The following is a 23,411-nucleotide window of genomic DNA, read 5'->3' on the forward strand; positions in this document are numbered from 1 at the left end:
ATGGCCCTCATATGATGTTACCCTAGAATTTTTTAATAATCATAAATAATCGTAGTTTGCTTTAGGCTCGATATAGACTAGTATTGTGATCATGTATACGTTCGTGTAACATAATTACGAACTTAATTCTAAAAGTAACTCGAGGGATGCGTTCGCGCAACTTCGACCAAAATTTTCTTAATAAAATAAACAAAGCGTTATTAATTGTGGACACGTTCGCATGACATGATTTTTGATGCGCCAAAAGAAAAGAGTATATGTATGCATAACTCAATTCTCTAATTACGAATAAATCAAGTGATTAAAAGCGGTTAAAAGTTAAATGCACATAGATCCTAAAATAAGTAATTAGACAACTTAAGCCAAGTAATAATCACTAAGAGACCGTACTAGAACCACAGAACCCGAGAATGCCTCACACCTTCTCCCGGGTTTACTGAATTTCTTATCTAGAATTTCTGGTTCGTAGACTTTTAAAATAAAGTCGAAATTTCTTCGATTTGGGATTTAAAATAAACCAGTGACTTGGGACACCAAATAAACTATTCCAAGTGGCGACTCTGATTAATTAAATAATCCCATTTTGAATAATTTCACTTTAATTTGAAAAACTCCCATATATCCCCTCGGGTGTGTAAAAAGGAGGTGTAACAAGTACAGCTTCTCAAAACAACAACACTCAACTTTGCTCGACAGTTCAATCACTCGGCTCTCAAACCTCACTACTCACACTCAATAGGTACATGCACTCACCGAGGATGTGCAGACTCTGGAGGGGATCCTTCAGCCCAAGCGCTATATCACTGCGGCATGTAGCCCGATCCAATACATAAACAGCCATAAGGCTCATTGCGGCGTGCAACCCGATCCGATATATATAACTATCCCGAAGGCTCGTTATAGCTTGCAACCAGATTCAATATGTATATATATATATATATCCTTGAGGCTTGTTATGGTGTTCAACCCGATCCATATACACTCACCTAGCTCATAGCTCGGCACTCAGGCCCTATCTTAGTCACCAACCTCTCCAGTCCCTCGGGCTCTCAAAAATCATAAACAAAGATAATGACATGTATCAATAATAAAAAAGGAGAGACAGAGGTATGATGCACAAGTAATATCATGACAAAGAATAAAACGACAAATAAGGTCCCAACAAGTATACAACCTCAACGGGTCCCAACAGTGATGTTATAAGGCCTAAACATGATTTCTAACATGAATTGCAGTCAATTTCCATAGAAACAAAGGGAACATGTAGTTAATAGTAAGCTATTTGATTCTACAGTCTCACGGGACGGACCAAGTTATAATCCCTTCGGTGCACGCCCACACGCTCGTCACCTAGCATGTGTGTCACCTCCAAATTAGTCACACGACATAAAATTCAGGGTTCCATACCCTCAGGACCAGATTTATAACCGTTAGTTACCTCAATCCGAGCAAGATCTCTACTCCGCAATGCCCTTGCCTCGTGAGTCGGCCTCTGAACGTTCTGAATCTAGCCACAAGTAATACAATACGATCAATATAGGCTAAAGAGATCAATTCCACAAGAAAACTACCAAAAATAGAGTCAAAATCCGAAATCGACTCAAACACGGCCCTCGGGCCCATGTGTCGAAATCCGACAAATGTCACAAAACCCGAAAGCCCATTTAGTCACGAATCTAACCATACAAAATTTATCAAAATCCGATCTCATTTGGTCACTCAAATCCTCAAAATTTACTCTTCAAATTCTCAAGCCCTAACCTCTCAAATTTCACCTCAAAAACTCACCAACAAAGTGTAAAATGAGTGAGGAAACACCATAATAGAAGGTAAATAGGCACAAGGAACTTACCTTAGTAATTCTTTGAAATCACTCTAAAAAAATCCCCAAAATCCGAGCTAAAAAATGATGAAAATAGGGAAAAATCTCGAAGTCCTCTATTTATGCTTTCTGTCCAGCAAAACCCCACATGCGGTCCCTTTTGTCGCTTCTACGATGCCGCACCTGTGGAAATTCCATTGCAGGTGTGGATCCCACTTAAACTCTCAAACTTTGCATCTGTGGTCCAATACATGCACGTACAGGTGCGCACCTGCGGGCCCTACCTGGTTCTGCAATCCTCGCCTTCTCTGGCATTTTCCGCATCTGCACTTCCCCTTCCGTATCTGCGCTTCCACAAATGCGTACAAATCCTCGCACCTGCGCTTCTACTCCAGACCATCCTTGCCTATATCTGTGGCCACCTTTTTGCTTCTGTGGGACCACACCTGCAGGCTCCCCATCGCAGGTGTGAAAACACCAGAACCAACAACACTTCAGTTGCATTCTTCAACTCAATTCAAGCCGAAAACTACTCGAAATCACCCTGAGGTCCTCGGGACCAAAATCGACATACCAACAGATCCTATATCATTATACGAACTTAGTCAAACCTTCAAATCACTCAAAAAAATCAAAACACCAAATTACTCCCGGATTTAAGCCTAAGAACTTCTAAACTTCCAAATTCCGCAAATGACGCCGAAACCTTTCAAACCACATCTGAATGACCTTGAATTTTGTACACAAGTTAGAAATGACACCATGAACCTACTCCAACTCCCGGAAATCCAATCCGACCCCGATATCAAAACTTCCACTGCCAACCAAAACCGCCAGAATTCTAACTTTCGGCTATTCAAACCTAATTCTATCACGGACCTCCAAATCATATTCCAGACACGCTCCTAAGTCTAAAATCAGAGCTAACAGAGCCATTAAAATTTAAATTCGAGGTTGTTTACACATAAGTCAACTTTTGGTCAACTTTTCCCAACTTAAGCTTTTAATTAAGAGACGATGTGTCTCAATTCACTTCGAAACCACACCGAATCCGAACCAACTAAATCGATATATCATAATGTAAAATGGGTGAACAGGGCTACAACTCTTGAGATGACTGGCCGAGTCGTTACATCCTCCCCCTCTTATACAAATGTTCGTCCTTGAACGGGTCTAGAAACAGACCTGGAGCCTCAAATAGGTGAGGATATATGCTACGCATCTACCGCTCGGTCTCCTAAGTAGCCTCCTCCATGGGTTGACCTCTCTAGTGTACCTTCATTGAAGTTTTGTCCTTTGACCTCAACTTTCGAAGCTGATGCCCCAAAATAGCCACCGGCTCCACATCATAAGTCAAATCACCATCCGACTGAACCGTGCTGAAATCCAAAACATAAGATGAATCATCAATATACTTCAGAAGCATAGAAACATGAAATATTGGATGCACGACCGATAAGCTAGGTGGCAAAACGAGCTCATAGGCCATCTCTCCAATCCTCCAAAGCACCTCAAACGACCCAATAAACCGAGGGCTCAACTTTGCCTTTCTTCCTAAAACTTATAAAACCCTTCATATGTGAAACTTTCAGCAAGACCTTCTCCTCAACCATGTAAGACACATCACGAACCTTTCTGTCAGCATAACTCTTCTGTCTCGATTGCACTATGCGAAGCCGCTCCTGAATTAATTTCACCTTGTCCAATGCATCCTGAACCAAGTCTGTATCCAAAAGCCTAGCCTCACTCGGCTCAAACCAACCCACTAGAGATCTACACCGCCTCCCATATAAAGCCTCATATGGGGCCATCTGAATGCTTGACTGATAACTGTTGTTGTAAGCAAACTCTGCGAGCGGCAGAAACTGGTCCCATAAACCACCAAGATCAATGACACAAGCACGTAACATGTCCTCCAATATCTGAATAGTGTGTTGAACTGTCCGTCCATCTGAGGGTGAAATGATGTGCTCAACTCAGCCTGGGTGCCCAAATCTCACTGCATGGCTCTCCAAAACTGCGATGTAAACTGCATGCCTCTGTCTGAAATAATGGAAACTGGCACCCTATGAAGGCGAATAATCTCTAATGTAAATCTCCGCCAACCGCTTTGAAGAATAAGTAGTACTCACAGAAATAAAGTGCGCAGACTTGGTCAGCTGATCCACAATCACCCAACTAGCATCGAACTTCCTCGAAGTTCGTGAGAGACTAACTATGAAATCCATGGTGATCTGCTCCCATTTCCACCCCAGAATCTCTAACCTCTAAAGCAAATCACCTGATCTTTGATGCTCTAATTTTACCTGCTTACAGTTGAGATACCGAGCTACAAACCCTACTTTATCCCTCTTCATCCTTCTCCACCATTAGTGATGTCTCATATCCTGATACTTCTTCGTGGCACCCGAATGGATGGAATACCATGAGCTGTGGGCCTCCTCAAGAATCAACTCTCGTAGCCATTCACATTGGCACACATATCCGGTCATGCATCCTTAGAACCCCATTATCACCAATCGTCACATCCCTATCATCACCATGCTAAACCCTGTCCTTGAGGACAAGCAAATGAGGATCATCATCCTTGCATTCTCTGATGCGATCGAATAAGGAAGACCGAGAAACCACACAAGTTAGGACTCGACTAGGCTCCGAAATATCCAATCTCACAAACAGATTGGCCAAGGCCTGAACATCAACTGGAAGGGGTCTCTCACCCATAAGAAGGAATGAAAGACTACCCATACTCACTACCTTTCTACTCAAGGCATCAACCACCACATTGGCCTTTCCCGGATGGTACAAAATAGTAATATCATAGTCTTTTAGCAGCTCTAACCATCTCTGCTGCCTCAAATTAAGATCATTCTGCTTGAACAAGTGTTGGAGGCTACGATGATCAGTAAACACCTCATAAGACATACTATAGAGATAGTGCCTCCAAATCTTCAATGCGTGAACAATGGCAGCCATCTCCAAATCATGAACACAGTAGTTCTTCTCATGGGGCTTCAACTAACGTGAAGCATAAGCAATCACTATACCCTCTTGTATCAAAACACACCCAATGCCGATCCGAGAAGCATCACAATATACGGTATAAGAACCAGATGCTGATGGCAAAACTAACACTGGAGCTGTTGGTTCTGAAAGCTTGCCTCACACTCATTTGACCACCTAAATGGAGCACACTTTTGGATCAATTTGGTCAAAGGATATTCAATAGAAGAGAAACCCTTCATGAACCTATGGTAATAACCTGCCAAACCAAGAAAGCTCCGAATATCTATGGCTGAGAACGGTTTGGGCCAACTCTAAACCGCCTTTATCTTTTTCAGATCAACTTGAATACCCTCACTCGACACCATGTGTACCAAGAAAGCCACTGAAATGATCCAAAACTCACACTTGGAGAACTTGGAATAAAGCTTCTCCTCCCTCAGGCGCTGCAATACAACCCTCAAATACTCAACGTGCTCCTTTTGGATACAACAGTACACCAGGATATCATTATTGAATACAATATCAAACGAGTCGAGATAAGGCCAAAACACGCTGTTCATCAAATGCATGAACACTGTTGGGGCATTTATCAACCAAAAAGACATCACAAGATACTCATAACGACCATATCGGGTTCTGAAAGCTATCTTAAGAATGTCCGACTCCCTAAACTTTAACTAGTGATATCCTCACCTCAAATCAATCTTGGAGAACACCCTCGCTCCCTGAAGCTGGTCAAATAAATCATCAATATGAGGCAAATGATACTTGTTCTTGATTGTGACTTTATTCAATTGCCTGTAATCAATACACATCCTCATAGTGACATCCTTCTTCTTCACAAATAGAACTGGTGCAACCAAGGTGACACACTAGGCCGAATAAACCCCTTGTCAAGGAGTTTCTCAAGCTTCTCCTTCAATTTCTTTAACTCTGCCGGTGCCATACAATACAGTGGAATAAAAATAGGCTGAGTGCACGACACCAAATTAATACCGAAGTTAATATTTCTGTCCGGCGGCATGCCCGACAGGTCTGCAAGAAACACATTAGTAAACTCTCGCACCATCGGAACTGAATCAATAGTAGGAGTCTCTACATTGACATCCCTCACAAAGGCCAAATAAGAAAGACAACCCTTCCCAACCATCTGCTGGGACTTCAAGAATGAAATCACTCTACTGGGAACATAATCCAATGAACCTCTCCACTCAATTCATGGCAACCCTGGCATAGCCAATGTCACCATCTTAGTGTGACAGTCAAGAATAACATGACATGGAGGCAACTAATCCATGCCCAATATCACATCAAAGTCAACCATACTAAGTAGCAACATATCAACTCTAGTCTCTAATTCCCCAATAGTCACTACACACGACTGGTATACATGGTCCACAATAATAGTATCGTCCACCGGCGTAGATACACGAATAGATGAAACTAGAGACTCACAGGGCATGTCCAGATAATGAGCAAAATATGACGACACATATGAATAGGTGGAACCAGGGTCAAATAATACAGAAGCTTCTCGATGACATACAGATATAATCCATGTGATCACTGTGTCTGAAGCAATGACATGTAGTTTGGCAGGGATTGCATAGAAACGAGCCTGACCGCCACCTGATCGGCCTTCCCCTCTAGGATGACCCCTAGCTGACTGAGCTCCACCTGAGCTGGTTGAGCGGATGGTGAGGTAACTAGTACTGAAGTCGAAGGCTGACTCCTCTACTACAGAGCTAGACCTCCCACTAGCCGGGGACACTGCCTCCTGATATGAACAAACTTTCCACACTCATAGCAACTCTCCAGTGCTGGTGATGGGACTGAAGGGAGCCCCGAGCATTGGAATAACTGGTAGAAAGACTCGGTATAGATGAGCCCTAACCCGACGGAGCACAGGACGAGCCTTGAGTTGGAAGGACACTAAGAGATGAGTGGCCCTAATACGAACTGTGAGAACCATGGCCAGATGATTCACTACGGTGAACTAGTCGAGCCATCTGAGCATGCATGTAAGGACGACCTCTATCGTGGTAGAACTGACCTCCAGAAGGAACACCGCCAAAAATACCTGATCCACGAAGCCTCTTAGTGTTACACCCAATATTTTCGTACATGAAAATATGCCATAAATAAATTATTGAGAGCCCGGAAGTGAGATGTCACGTCCTGCAGTATTACGTTACGGTGATATCAGGTTTTGCAGTATTAAGTTACGATGATGTTGCACCTTGAAGTATTGTACGTTAAAATTTCATTTTCAGTTAACTGACGTAAGACTCGGGATGAGATAATCTTGACGTTAACGTACTTACGCTATTTATAGTAAGAAATAAGTGTAATGAAGAATAAGAGGGTACACGGATTAAAGAGAATGCGTTTCGTTGAAAGTGGTCAATTTAGAATAAAATACAGGTCGAACGATAATACCCGATAATTATGAACTAGTACCATGTAAGGTACCATATGACCACGGTAGAATAATATATAAATTGTAGATGAAGTATTTTAAAAATAAATAGAATTTTAAGTAATTTGTTGTAATTTTTAAATTATACGGGTAATTGATTAATTACCGGGTAACAGATTATTACCCAATTAACTAATCAGTGAATAAATTATTAATAATTAAACCCCCTCCCCCGTGGCAATGAGCCACAAAGCCGTGGCAATGAGCCACAAAGCCTAGACAATGACTAAGTAGTCATTATTCTAGGTGGCTGCATGGGAATAAATTAAAACAAGACTTAAAATCAAGTCTTGGTAAGACTAGTAAAGTCTTACATAATTAGATAATTTAAAATTTTCAATTCATTTTCCTTGATTTGAAACCAAGAACATGGAAAACAAAATCATTTTTGTCCAAACTCCTAGCCAATGAATTTGTTCTTGGTTTTGAAACCAAGAACATTAAAAACAGAATCCATGCATTCAACTAGTTAGCCAAATCCAAGTATTTTAAAATTCAAGTACTTTCATCTAAATTTTGCCTTCATTTCAAGTTTAATTGTATTTGGAATTGGAAACCAAGAACTAGTCTTGTCCAAATTCTTGGCTCCATTTCGTTATTTTGGCAGTGAAAGTGTGAAACTAAGCCAATTTCGTTCCTCAAATTCAAAAGGGCAGAGGCCTAAATCCGATTTTTGGGTTCTAAGTTCAATCCACGAAGGTTTCTAACAGGATGATTATACGGAGTCGTTCCTACTCTAGGTATATTAAGGCCCTCCCTTCTTTCTTTTGGCATGGTCCAAATTATATTGAAGAAACGGGCAAATACATAGTTTCCATAAATAACTCTATTCATAAAATTATTAGGGGTGTCTATATTCTTGATTCCCCATGAAAAATATTATTATTTCCTGTTCATGAGTATCAAAATAATACGCAGTTGGAAAAGTTTATCCGGAAGGAAATATCAAGATTATTATTTATTTTTCATGCATTTCACTCATTTATACATTTGCATTGACCCATGACCAGATGGCGTTAGATACACGTATATATGTAAATATATGTATATGGGATATGGGAAAAGGTTATGACGTTATATACGCACCACCACCTGATCAGCTGGTATATGATGATGATGTTGCCCACAATGGCTAAAATATGATTCAAATGGCATTATATACGCATATATATGTATGTATATGTATATGTGATATAGGAAGAGATTATGGCATTATATACGCATCACCACCTGATCAGCTGGTATACGTTGATGATTTTGCCCACAGTGGTCGTATGATATGATGGGATGCCTTCAGAGGCTGATGATGTTATGAGACATGTACCTATGCATGACATGACATTCATACGCATATGTATGATGCTAAAAGTATTTTATGATTTACAGGGTTATTCAGACTTACAGGTTGAGTCAAGTACTCTATATTTCTTCTATGCCTGTTATGTACTTATTTATGTGCCTTACATACTCAGTACATTTTTCGTATTGACGTCCCTTTTGCATGGGGACGCTACGTTTCATGCCCGCATGTTCCGATAGATAGGTTAAGAGCCCTCCAAGTAGGCTATCAGCTCAACGGAAGATGTTAGTGCGCTCCAATTGCTTCTGAGTTGCTTGTTTGGCTGGTATGATTTAGACGTGTATTGTTTGGTATGGTGGGACTCTATCCCGACCTTTGTGATATTTATGTACTTAGAGGCTTTTAGACATATGTCGTGTATGTGAAAGATTGTACGGCCTTATCGGTCGATGTCTTGAGTTTATAAATAATCATGTTGGCCTATTAGGACCGTATGTCATGTGTATATGATAATGTAATAAGAAAGATACGTTACGTTGGTACTCGATTGAGTAAGGTACCGGGTGCCCGTCGTGGCCCATCGGTTTGGGTCGTGACACTTAGCCTACCTCTTAACTCGCTCCTGGTGGCAAATAGACTCTATCTACTGAGCAATGTCAACAACCTCATTAAAAGTAGCACCGATCACCCTCTCTCTAGTCATAAGCACCCGTAGCTGAAATGTGAGGCCATCAATGAACCTCTTATCCTCTCCTTGTCTATGGGAACCAACCAAATAACATGACGGCTAACTCAAAAAATCTCATCTCGTACTGCATCACAGTCATATCATTCTAAAACAACTACTCGAATTGTCTGCACAGTTCCTCTCTGCGGGACCGCGGCACATACTTCTCCAGGAAGAGAACGAAGAACTATTGCCATGTAAGTGGTGCTGCACCAACCGGCCTACACCTCTCATAAGCCTCCCACCAAGTAGAGGAAGCTTTAATGAATTGAAAAGTAGTGAACAAGACCCCATTAGTCTCCAAAATACCTTATATACGAAGGATCCTCTGACATCTATCCAAGAAACCTTGGGCATCCTCGCCCTCTACACTGCTGAAAGTCGGAGACTAGAGACTCCCAAACCTCTCCAACCTACGTTGCTCATCATCGGGCATGAATGGAATCACATAGTCCTGAGCAGCTACAACCAGTTGGGATGGTGGTACCCTCTGTGTCTGAAGTCCCTACATCACCTGCTCGGGTGTGCGGGCAGTGGGAGTCTGAGCACCTCTCCCAGCTTGAGAAGTCGCTGCTACGGCCGGAACAGAGATCGCTTGAGAAAGATTGGTGCACACGGACAAGATCTGAGCCAAGACCTCTTGAAGGCCTGGAATAACAATAGGCACAACCGCTGCCTGAGCTGGCCACACTGGAGCATCTACAACTGGAAGCTGATCCTGAACTGGGGCAACTGGTGGATTTGCAAGTGCTACCTTGGCTGCTGTGTGGGCTTCACCTCTGCCCCTATCACGGCCTCTACCGCGACCTCGACCTCTCGCAGCCCTGACTAGTGATATTGGTGGTTGTCTATCTTAACCAGTAGTGCGTGTCCTCACCATCTGTGAGAGAATAGAATAATAGAAGTTTAGTTACCATATTTAACAGGTCCGCACGATAACAATTCAAGAATGTGATGTTTTCTAAGGGTTCTGCAGCCTTTCGAAGATAAGTACAGACGTCTCCGTACCGATCCGCAAGACTCCACTAAACTACTTATTACTAATGAGACCTATGTAACCTAGGCTCTGATACCAACTTGTCATGACTCAAATACCTTGCGTGTCATGATGGCACCTATCCTGGCACTAGGCAAGCTGGCATTTCCAAAACACATCGATATAAAATAAGAAGATAATTCAAAACTCTTCATAACAGAGATTTCATAAAAAAAAGAGTAAAACTCAAAATAAAATGCGGAAAAGATAGCCCGACATCGGGGTGTCACTAAGTCATGGGCATCTACCACCAGTCTAGAATTCAAAGTTTACAATAGTCTGCCAAGTGCCAAAAAAAACGATAACAAGGAAGGAGAGACAAGGACTACGGGCGCCGACAACTACCTCATATGTCTTCGATAGATGACCGTGCTCGAACTCATTGACATCCAACCAGTCTCACCTAAATCTGCACACAAGGTGCAGGGAAAACGTGATTACTTCCAACTCAGTAAGTAACAGAAATAAATAAGGAACTAAAAGGTAGTGACGAGCTATGCAAATACAGTTTATTTTAATAAATGTTCAATAAAGAGTATGAATGCTTTCAAATCTAGTAGTTTAAGTAAAATAAATTCGTACGCAAGTAAACCAGATGTCAAATCTCCAGAAATTTGCACAAAAAGGATAGATAAAAACTAAGTGCAGCAAATAATTGGAAGCAAGTACAGCTTCTCAAAACAACAATCACTCAACTCAGCTCGACAGTTCAATCACTCAGCTCTCAGCCCTCAATACTCACACTCAATAGGTACCCGCGCTCACTGGGGGTGTGCAGACTCTGGAGGGGCTCCGTTGCAGTGTGCAGTCCGATCCAATACATAAACAACCATAAGACTTGTTGCAGCATGTAACCCGATTCGATATAGATAACTAGCCCGAAGGCTCATTGCAGCATGCAACCCGATCAAATAATATATATATATATATTGTTTACCTTAAAAATGGTAATTACAATTAGATTTGATTTTATGGTTCTAAAAATACGTGATCTATTTTTATGCTAGTTGTTAGGCAATGGATGCTAGGTGAAAGACTTGGAAACAAGATAATAGCTTGAAAACAATGTGATAATCAAACCAAATGGATAATAATTGGGGCCTCGAGCTTGCGTATATCGAGTCGGATGCCCTGCCGAGGATAGTCGATGGAGGACTAACAGTTATGATAAATTCAATGGCTGCTCTTTATGGCCAATAATAAGCAATAAATAAAGAATAATAAATAGAATACAATAAATGTAAGTAGTGGAGTCAAGAGAATTTGTTAGAAAGTAGAGAGAATGTTCTTGTATTTTTAATATTGTGTATCAGGTGTCTTACAAAATGACCAAAGAATTTGGTGAGTGACACGCATTCGCAATAGCAGAAATCCTCAAGGCAGGATACTACCTCGAGGTTGGGCTTATATATGAATAGCTTTTTTAGAGCTTATCGTTTTTTTGGCAGGGATCCTTGAGATCGGGCACCATCTCGAGACTCATAGTGATATTAGTGGCTCCTTAGAGCCTATCCTCTTTTTGATGGAGGTCCTCAAGATCGGTACCATCTCGAGGCTTGTAATGGTTTCGATGGCTCCTTGAGCCTTTCTTGTTTTTTTACGGAGGTCCTCGAGATCGGGTACCATCTCGAGGCTTGTAACGATATCGATGGCTCCTCAGAGCCTTTCTTCTTTTTTGGTAGAGATCCTCGAGATCTGGTACCATCTCGAGGCTTGTAATGATACTGATGGCTTCTTAAAGCCTTTTTTCTTTTTTAATAGGAATCCTTGAGATCAGGTACTATTTCGAAGCTTGTAATGATGAGGGGGTCTTTGATCCCCAAAGCATCGCATGACAGCATTAATTGCATGACATGACTTTGAAACGACCAAGGTAATCCCGCTTGTACATCTTCTCAAAGTGAAAAAATGGCTTACTCAACATTTTAATTGGCCTTTGAGGCAGGCGGATAGTCGCCGCTTTCTCCATATATAGGGTTGTCTTCCCCTTTTGAAGATTCTGCTATTCTGAGTAGTTATCCTCCTTTATAAAGTTCTTCTTCCGGCATTAAGTCCTTCACCATTTCATCTTTGAGGCCCTTGTTCAAATTCGTGCTTCAATTCCCTAGTTTTACCACAGTCATGGTTGCTACGTCAGGGTCCACGCGGCAAGGAGAAGGGAGTTCCGCCTCTGGTTCCCACCTAGTTGGCGGTGTGCCATTGGTGCCAGACGAGTCATCCTCTGGGCATTTTGTTTCGAGGGGGGACTTTCCATCAGAAAAGCCTCCCAATGTTCAGGGTCATTGAGAGTATGCCTCAAAGTTTATTTCTTTAATAAGAGAGGGGCACCTTGAGTCAGTGAGGAAAGATTGCGGATGGGGGAAAATTTAGTACTACGGGTACCTTCCCCGGAAGAGAGTATCATAGATCATGCCGAGGGGTTTTTGAATGTGTATACGTACCCCCATTACGCTGGTCCCCCTGATAGGGTTGTGTTCGACTTCTGTCGAAAGTACCAAGTTACCTTGGCACAGGTTCACCCGTAATTTTGGAGGATAGTATTGATGATGAGGTTCTTTGCAGAAGAAGCAGGGCTTGATTTCACTCTTAGTCATCTCATCAGGCTGTATCAGCCTTTTCACCATTGAGGTCTGCTAACCCTACGAGGAAGATCCACCATGCCTTTCATTGTTGATGATGAAGAAGGTGGGGATCGGGGATCGATAGGCCGATTCATCCGAGTACGGACTGTCGATATTATCTTTATGGTGTTTCTTCCATTTCCTAAGGAATGGAATTTTACACGTAAGTGGTACACTTGTGCCTTTGTAGTTTTGCTTATGGCGAAGGCGGCCTCCATAAATGCGCCTTCCTTTCCCTTTCTGTAGCAATTTCACGAATGTCGTGTGAGGTCCCCAACCTGACGGATTGGGCTCGGGAGTTGGTGACACACTCGACTTATAATGAGCATAAGTGGCAAGCTTTGTCTAGGGGTATATGGGAGGCAAAACACCATGGTACGTGCTATGCAATTTGCTCCCTTTTTTTTGAAGGGCACTTTCTCTTTTCGCGCACTAACTTTGTCATCGTAGGCATTGGGGAGTTCATTGAAGCGAGATCGTTCCCTCTAGGAGAGGGAGAAGGATCGCCGCCTTTAGGACCGAAGAATAATAATAATAACAATAAGCAGAAAAGCCCTTTGCAAGGCGACGATGATTATAGCAAGACGAGTCCAGCCCAGAGGCTCAGAGAGGGTCTATCAGCCAAACCTTCAGCGCCCAGATTTCTAGTTTTAGAAAAATGATCCCTCCTCCGCTGTCATCTTTTTTTACCGTCGAAGGTACTTCGAAGAATGAGGGTTCTCTACGGCTGACTTTTTCTCCCATCAAAGGCACTTCAAAGGATGTTCGACACCAAGGGCTGAATATATCGGGCAATCGTATCCCAACTGGGGCGGTTCTACCGGGGTATATGGAGCCAAAATAGTAGATGTGCGCTTAACTTTCGAGGAATCTCAGCGGCTCTCTCTGAGGTGAGTTTTGGCTGTTCGTATTGGTTTTATAGATTTGTAATGTTTACTCTCTTATCAAGTTTCTCTTTTATAGGCTTTTAACAAGGTCAAGTTCGAGCTGCTCCATCGTGAGACTAGGTTGGTAGAAGCCGTGGATGCGGAGAAATCCCTCAGGCTTCTTTGCGATGAAAGGGAAGACGCGTTGGCACACTTGCGGTATGAAGTGAGTCGAAGTCCGAACAATGAAAGCTACCTCGAGGAGAAGGTAATGTTTGTTTCGAGGTAGTGTGTGTTTCTTCTTCTACCTTTTGAGGGTAATGTCTTGTTTACTTCAGTTGTAGAAAAAAACAAAGGACCTGAAATGCCTTAGGAGTGAAGTTGGTCAAGACAAGTGCGAGCTTGATGAGCTAAAGGCTCGGGTGGACACCCAGATATCGGCTAAGAAAGATGCTTTGGCCAAGGCTTCCACCCTCGAAGTGCAACTTCACAATGCTCACGAGAACAGCTTGGTCCGAACGGACATGATTTCAAGGCTCGAGTCTGAGCTCCTGAAGATGAAGGCCAAAGTCGTGGATGCCTAGGCTAAAGCCAGAGTAATCCGAACTAAGGCTGATAAGAAGGTGGCTGTCTATTTGAAGGACGTTGTCAACGCTCGTGCTGAGCTAAGGGGGGCTCTCGACCAGGAGAGTAGGAATAAAGAGTATGTGAGGTGTAAATTAGTCGAAGGTGGAAGAATATGATGCTAAGTTGGAAGATATAAAGCAGTCAAAGGTGGAAGAATATGATGCTAAGTTCCTTCTGTCTGATGCTGAAGATGGTGAGAAAGAGGCCGACGGACCATAGTCCCCGAGGGGGACGTAGATTAGGCCTTTCCTTTCTTATTTTGTGTATAGTGCTTTCAAAGAATTTTGTAAATGAAGCTTGTATTCTCTCACATATATGTATAAAAGGAAGCCTCGTAGTTTTATTTTTTATGCATTTCCCTTTGCCTTGATGTTTGTCAATCATTAGCCAGATAAATTGGTCTTCGAGTTAAAAGATCCTTAGATTCATAGTATGGCCTTGGGACTCATTGGGCTGGCCCGTAGGCTCTTACATGCTTGGTCGATACGACCTTTTAGTATAAGCCGACGTTTGGGCTTTTATGCTTTTGCTCTTAGTCATATTTAGTTAACTATTTTGGGTTCAGTATCCATGTCGGGTTTCGAATCGAGCTCATTTGACCCTTAAGTTTTTGAATTTAAAGCTGGCCCTTAGGCTCTTATGTGTTTGGTCGGTATGACCTTTTATATGGGCTGGCGGCAGTGGCTTTTGCGTATTGGGTCGGTACGACCTCTAGTATGGGCTGGCAGCAGTGGCTCTTACGCATTGGGTCGATGTGACCTCTAGTAGGCTTTATTTTCCCTCGTTAAGGACTTTTGAAATTGTGTTTGCCTGACTTTTTGATGGTTTGATAAAAACCTTGATTGTGAGTCGTTATATGGCGATGATCGAGCACATCGGGAGGTTTGGCTCGGTGGCTGAGTTTCTCGAAGCCTATAGTTTGGAGCTGACATGGTCAAAGCTCTTTTGCCTATGTCGAGGGTAGCCTATTTAACCGGTTCTTTTCGATGTACTTTTGAAGTAATTGAAGGGCTATGGTTTTATAGCGATGGTCGGGCGTCCTGAGTTGCATTAGTTTGGCTGGTATAGCCTTGTGACCGTAGTCATTGTGTTTGGCTGAAGCCTTTTAGTTCCCAAGTGAAGTAGTTTCGGCATCTATATCGAGGGTATGCCTTTTTAGGGGTCTTAAAAGTTTGATATATAGCCTTACTTTAAGATCGGAATTGTTTCAATTTGTAAGGTCTTATAAATTATTGCATGCCTTTGAGGTCTTACAATTTTGGTTACTTGGTACAAGTATGGATCATGCCTTGCTTGAGGTCTTACAGATATTGTTGTTGCCTTATATAGGTCTTACGAGGCCGAGGCTACCCACATGGGGTCTTATGGCCCCGGGTTTTTGATAAGTAGATGGGGGTGGTGATTGGTGCCAGTCCCCAAGTCGTCAAAAGTTTCTTGGCTTAGGAGCAATTCCTTGAAAACTTGGTATTGCCTTATTGAGGGCTTACGAGTTCTCATCTTTCGACCCGGAGGTCATACGTACTTGAGTTTTTGACGCCAGTCCCCGAGTGCTCGGTACAATTTTTGGCTCTGGATCCATTTTGTAAACTTGATGTTGTCTCATTGAGGGCTTAACTTCGATTTTTTTATGCCAGTCCCCGAATGTTCGGGACGTTTTTGGCTCTAGAGCTGTTTTCGCAAAAAATACCGAACTCCTTAGAAACACGAAATGCTTTGATAGAGGGGAAAGTATTCTTTGATTACTTGGTACAAGTATACACGTTTTTGCTGTTAAGGGCTCAATTATTCCATACAGACACGGTTTGTTGGACCGTTTGGCCTGGTACATCATTTTCCTATCGAGACCCCATTTAGCACATCTTGGCTTCTCCGATGAGGTGTTCTTCTGGGGGGGATGCCCCCTAGTATTCAAGGTTGATTGAAAAGAAGCCTTGAATACTTGTTGAGTCTTTCTTAGGTAGCATATAGATGTTGCCTCGTTAAAAACCTTGTTGGTAAAACCCTTCTTGGGATAAAAACCAGGTCGAAGGAAAAGAGTGCAATATATGCTTTTGGAACCTAAGCCTTCGAGTTGGAAAGTGCTTCGGCCATTTTGATCGGATACCTGCATTTAGGTTAGCATAAAATATAACTGAAAAAGGGAGATGACCACCCTTAGTGCTGACGGCACTTCGGACCTCGATGTGATTCAATCGTTTGTTATGAGGACTCGGTACGGTCCTTTGTTTTGTTTAGTCGGACGTAGCTGAGAATGTAGCTTGTTATCTCTATCTTACTGTTTCCTTATCCTTCGGCTCTTTCGATGGTAGAGGTAATGCTGTTGGTGCCACATCGTGCACCACGAACATCTCTTTTGCCGCATGATGTTCCCCGTAGATGGTTTTTACCCTATCCTTTGTTGGGAATTCATTATTTGTTGGAGGGTGGATAGTACTGCTCTCATGTAGTGTATCCATGGCCTCCCAAACAAGGCATTGTACCTCATGTCTCATTCGATGACATGGAATTTGGCATTTTGGGTTGTGCCGGTCACGTTAACTGGGATGGTGATTTCCTCTTGCATTGTTTCGCTCACCATGTTGAAATTGTTGAGGATTCGAGAGGCGGGCACAATTTGGTCAAGCAGTAGGAGCTGATCTACACCCTCGACCTGATATTATTGGTAAAGCTACCTGGATTCACAAGTACATATTTAATTTGAAATGTATTTACAAGGAAAGAGATTACCAGTGCGTCGTTGTGAGGCTAAAACAAGGTCTCGATGTCCTCGTCGCTGAATGTGAGAGCGTCCTGGGGTATGTAACCTCGAGTTTGCTTTTCTCTAGTGATAGATATTTTTGTTCTTCTGATCATGGGTTCTTGTGGAGCATCAATGCCTCCTAAGATCATGTGGATGACATGTTGTGGTTCATTTGTTTCATTCTTCTTGGACACCTCTCTTTCCCGGAACTGATTTTTGGCCCGGTCGCTAAGGAATTCTCAGAGGTGACCTTTGCTGAGTAGTCAGGCTATTTTTTCCCGGAAATGTTGGCAATCTTCGGTCCTGCAACCGTGCGTGTTATGAAATTCACACACTAAGTGATGGTTTCTTTGCGAAGGATCTGATTGTACAGACCTTGTCCACCTGGTGTCTCTAATTTTACTAATGGTGAATATGATGTCTGAAACCTCGACGTTGAAGTTGTATTCCGACAAGCGGGGCGCCTTCGTCGGCTCTGTGTGTTTATCTAATCCATCTCTGTTAACAAGTCCCCGAGGATTCTAGCCTCGATCCATCCTCTGGTCATTGCGGGGTATATTGCGCCTTGGGGCATTTTTTCTATATTCAGTGTATGGTTAGTATCTCTCTTTATTCGGTTTTTACTCCTTTGCCAGAATCCTGCTAGGATATACCGAGCCCGAGAGGGCTCCTAGTTGGTCGTCTTCGACTTTGACCTTTTATTGTTATCGGTTGTGGACGTCGGACCAAGTCACGGCGGGATATTCGACTAAGTTCTGCTTAACCTGTTTTGAAGCTACTGAGCTTCGCTTGTTCAAACCATGAGTGAAGGCCTGCACCGCCCAGTCATCGGAGACCGGTGGTAGCTACTTTGATGGCACCAACATGTGCCTTTATGAAAGAATCTGCTAGCATGGCAAATAAATATATCGAGTTTGGGGCCAGGTTCTGATACCACATCATTACCCCTTTTGAAAGCTTCTTTCCGAACTTTTTAGTAGGACGGACTCGATCTCATCGTCCTTTAGGTCATTTCCCTTCACTGCACAAGTGTAAGCAGTGACGTCCTCGTTGGGGTCCGAGGTTCCATTGTACTTCAAAAGGTTGGGCATTGTGAACTTCTTTGGAATGGGCTTTGGGGTGCTTCCTGTGGGAACGACTTTTGTACAAACTTCTTCAAATCTACACCTTTCAGAATCGGGGGTGCACTTGAAATTTGATCGACCCTAGAATTGTAGGTCTCTACCTTCTTGTCGTTGGCTTCTATATTCTTCTCGCCCGACTCGATCCTCTTTGTGAAGTCCTCGAGCATCTTTATGATGGCGGGGTCGGCTACCGACCCGTTGTTTCTTGAGCTTTCTGGTACCTTCTCGGCTCGAGGAGCCATTTCTGGAGCTACCGTGCTGGGAGTATTTTGGTGGCTTTGCAGCTGAGCAATCGCTAGTTGTTTTGCTTGTAACATTTCGAAGATGACGTGAAGTCTAACCCTATGTTCTTCCTGATCCGGGGTTTTTTGAGCTTCTTGTTGATCTTTTTGGTGTATGCTCATGTTGGTGTAGGAGCCTATTTCGACATGTTGAGCGTTGCGTGAGACCACGTCCACGAGAATTGGTTCTAGTGCATTCTCAGTGTTTCGTGGTGGTACACCAACACCTGGAACATCCACATCATTTTCTCCTTAGTCTTCAAGATTGTTGTTTTCACGTGCGTTTACTGAGTTAGACATTTCGACCTGAAATCAAAGATCTTGGACAAGAAAAAGTGTGAAAGGTAACATGCGTTATGTAGTAAACCAGCAAGAAAATAATCACTATTATTTTTAGCCCCTCGGTGGGCGTGCAACCCGATTATATATATATATATATATATATATATATATATATTGTTTACCTTGATAATGGTAATTACAATTAGATTTGATTTTGTGGTTCTAAAAATACGTGATCTATTTTTATGCTAGTTGGTAGCAATGAATGCTAAGTGAAAGACTTGGAAACAATATAATATCTTGAAAACAATGTGATAATCAAACCGAATGGCTAATAATTGGAGCCTCGAGCTTGCGTATTCGGGGCCTCGAGGTCGAGTCGGATGCCCTACCGAGGATAGTCGATGGAGGATTAACAGTTATGATAAATTCAATGGCAGCTCTTTATGGCCAATAATAAGCAATAAATAGAACACAACAAATGTAAGTAGTGGAGTCAAGAGAATTTGTTAGAAAGCAGAGAGAATGTTCTTGTTTTTTCAATATTGTGTATCAGGTGTCTTACAAAATGACAAGGATCCCCTTTATATATGAGGGGGAATCCCAACATAGTACAAATGTATTTATTACAAAGATATGGGGCTGGTACAACCATTTAATGCCATGATACAGGTTAGGACTAGCCTAATAGACTTTGTCAGCTCTAGTCACGTGCTTTGGGAACTTCTCCTCTGTCCATCATTGGGAACCCTCGAAGTCGATCACTAAGAACCCCAGAGATGCCTTGGTGATCGTAAAATTGAACCACTAATTTTAACCATATATATATATATATATATATATATATATATATATATATATATATATACAAAGCTCTGAGGCTCGTTGCGGCGTGCAACCCGATTTATATACACTCACATAGCTCACATCTTGGAACACAGGCCCTATCTCATTCACCAACCTCTCTAGTCCCTCGGGCTCCATGAAATCATAAACAAAGTTAATGACATGTATCAATAATAAACAAGGAGAGACTGAGGTATAATGCATAAGTAATATCATGACTGAAAATAGAACGACAAATAGTAGTTAATTAAACATGTATATGACCTCAATGGGTCTGAACAGTGATGTTATAAGGCCTAAACATGATGTCTAACATGAATTGCAGTCAATTTCCATAGAAACAAAGGGAACGTGTAGTTAACAGTAAGCTATTTGATTCAACAGTCTCATGAGACGGACCAAGTCACAATCCCTTCAGTGCACGCCCACACACCCGTCACCTAGCATGTGCGTTACCTCCAAAATAGTCACACGACACAAAATCCGGGGTTCCATACCTTTAGGACCAGTTTTATAACCATTACTTACCTCAATCTGAGCAAAATCTGTACTCTACAATGTCCTTGCCTCGCGAGTCGGCCTCCGAATGTCCTGAATCTAGCCACAAGTAATACAATACAATCAATATAGGCTAAAGGGATTCCACAAGAAAATTACGAAAAATATAGTCAAATCCGAAATCGACTCAAACCTGGCCCCTGGGCCCACATCTCGAAATCCGACAAAAGTGACAAAACTCGAAAGCCCATTTACTTACGAGTCTAACCATACCAAATTTATCAAAATCTAACCTCATTTGGTCACTCAAATCCCCAAAATTCACTCTCCAAATTCTCAAGCTCTAACCTCCCAAATTTCACGTCAAAAACTCACCAACTAGGTGTAATCAGTGAGGAAACACCATAATCGAAGGTAAATTGGCACAAAGAACTTACCTCAGTAATTGCTTTGAAATCCAACTAAAAAATCCCCAAAATCCTAGCTCAAAATGATTAAAATAGGGAAAAATCTCGAAGTCCTCTATTTATACTTTCTGTCCAGCAAAATCGCACATGCGGTCCCTTTTGTTACTTCTGCAACACCGCACCTACGGTCCAATACACGCACTTGCGGGCCCTGCTCGCTTCTACGATCCTCGCCTTCTTAGGCCTTTTCCGCATCTGTGTTTCCCCTTCCTCATCCGCGCTTCCGCAGATGTGTACAAATCCTCGCACCTGCACTTCCAGTCCAAAACGGTCTTTCCCGCATCTGCAACCATCTCTTCGCTTCTGTGGGACCGCACATACCATCTCCCCACTGCAGGTGTGAAAACACTAGAACCAGCAACACTTCAGCTGCATTCTTCAACTCAATTCAAGTCGATAACTACCCGAAATCACCCTGAGGCCCTCGAGACCACAACTACACATACCAACAGATCCTATAATATTATACAAACTTAGTCGAACCTTCAAATCACTCAAAACAATATCAAAACACCAAATTACCCCAGATTCAAGCCTAAGAACTTCTAAACTTCCAAATTCCTCACATGACGCCGAAACCTTTCAAACCACCTCTGAATGTCCTCAAATTTTGTAGAAAAGTCAGAAATGACAGCACGAACCTACTCCAACTCCCTAAAATCCAATCCGAACCTAATATCAAAACTTCTACTACCGGCCAAAATTGTCAGAATTTCGACTTTCCCAATTCAAGCGTAATTCTACCATGACCTTCAAATCACATTCCGGCCACGCTCCTAAGTCCAAAATAACCTAACGGAGCTAATAAAAATATTAAAATTAAAATTCGAAGTCGTTTACACATATGTCAACTTTTGGTCAACCTTTCCTAACTTAAGATTTCAATTAAGAGATTATGTGTCTCAATTCACTCCGAACCCGAACCAACTAACCCAATATATCATAATGGAGCTGAAGAACACAAAAGAAGCAGGAAATTGGGGAATGAGGCTACAACTCACAAAACAACTAGCCTGGTTGTTACACTGACAAGTATATAAATAATTAAGTAGTTTCACGAATTATTAAAGCGTAAGAAATTATATATGAAGCAAACAATACATGAATAAGGCTAATTCTACCTGCATGCTTAAACAATCGCAAACACATATACACTCGTCATCATGCATATACACCGCCCAGTACATTTAGCACTTAGCAAATAGACCCATGTACAACCTAATTTTCTCAAATCAAGGTTAACCAAGACATATACCTCTTTCTGAGCCATGCCGCAAGTTATAAATGAGCCATGCCGCAAGTTATAAATCATCAAATGAAGCTATTCAAGATCTCAAATCATGAAACGGAAATCTAGAACCAAAATGATCTATCGAGTTGTTACATCTCTCTACTATAAATTGATTTCTTCTTCATATACAATGATTTATGTCTTATCTTTTTAATGTATAATGAATGATTTATTTAATATAAATAGAAATGAGCCATGCCGCAAGTTATAAATCATCAAATGAAGCTATTCAAGATCTCAAATCATGAAATAAAAATCTAGAACCAAAATGATCTATCGAGTTGTTACATCTCTCTACTATAAATTGATTTCTTCTTCTTATACAGTGATTTATGTCTTATTTTTTTAATGTATAATGAATGATTTATTTAATATATTTAATTTATCATGTAAATAATAAGTAATACCATATATCAAATATTACTATTTTAGATAATTATATTTTATATTGGTTTAAATTCTTAATATTTTAATTAAATAGAAATGTTAATTGAATTTTTTAATAAATATTTAAATTTTATTCTCTCTTAAAATAATACTGAATTGTAAATTGAACCTTTATTGTCCTTTTTCATAATTTGACACTTAAAAGTACTTTTTGGAAATACTCGGCAAACACAATCTACTTATCAAAAATTACAAGAAACATTATTCAAATGCATTGGCCAAATAGAAATTACTACTCTATAAAGTACTTTCGAACAAATATACTTTTAAAAATAAGCAGGTTTTGGTAGCTTGGTCAAATGGAATCTTATTCTACTTTTCTCATCAAAAGTTCTTTTTTATCTATTTTGTTCGTACAGAGTAAAATACATGACCTCAATTGATGTATTTATTCCTAGAAAAATGCAAATAAATCATTCCAATGAACTGTTTTGAACCCAGCTGAAGAATTCTCTCATATAATTCTTTTATATAGTTTGAACAATTAAGTTTGAACAATTAAACTGCTTATTTCTGATGACCTGAAAGATCATCTTTTGTCATAGAATTCACTTCTGCGCTTTTAAGCCTTAAAATTCTCATTTTTACCCTCCTCGATTTACGTGCACAATCCATACATGTTTCTGGAAAGCTTTTATGTTAAAACTTGATGAAAATAAGATATTTTCCCTAAAACTTCCTTTGAGTTGACTTTGGTCAATGTTTATGGTAAACGGACCTCGATTCATGATTTGACAGTCCGGTGGGTCCGTATTGTAATTTGGCACTTGGGTATATGCCCGAAATTGAAATCAGAAGTGGCTAGCCCGAGATATAGGGCTTTGTTGAAATTTGAAAGTTGAAGGCTTATTGAAATGGAAGTGTTTGACCAAGGTTTAACTTTTTCGATGTCGGGTCCGTATTTTGGTTATGGAACCTGATAAAGGTCCAGTATCCATTTATGAGTTATCT

The sequence above is a fragment of the Nicotiana sylvestris genome, chromosome 12 (genome assembly GCF_000393655.2).
Source record: "Nicotiana sylvestris chromosome 12, ASM39365v2, whole genome shotgun sequence".
NCBI lineage: Eukaryota > Viridiplantae > Streptophyta > Magnoliopsida > Solanales > Solanaceae > Nicotiana > Nicotiana sylvestris.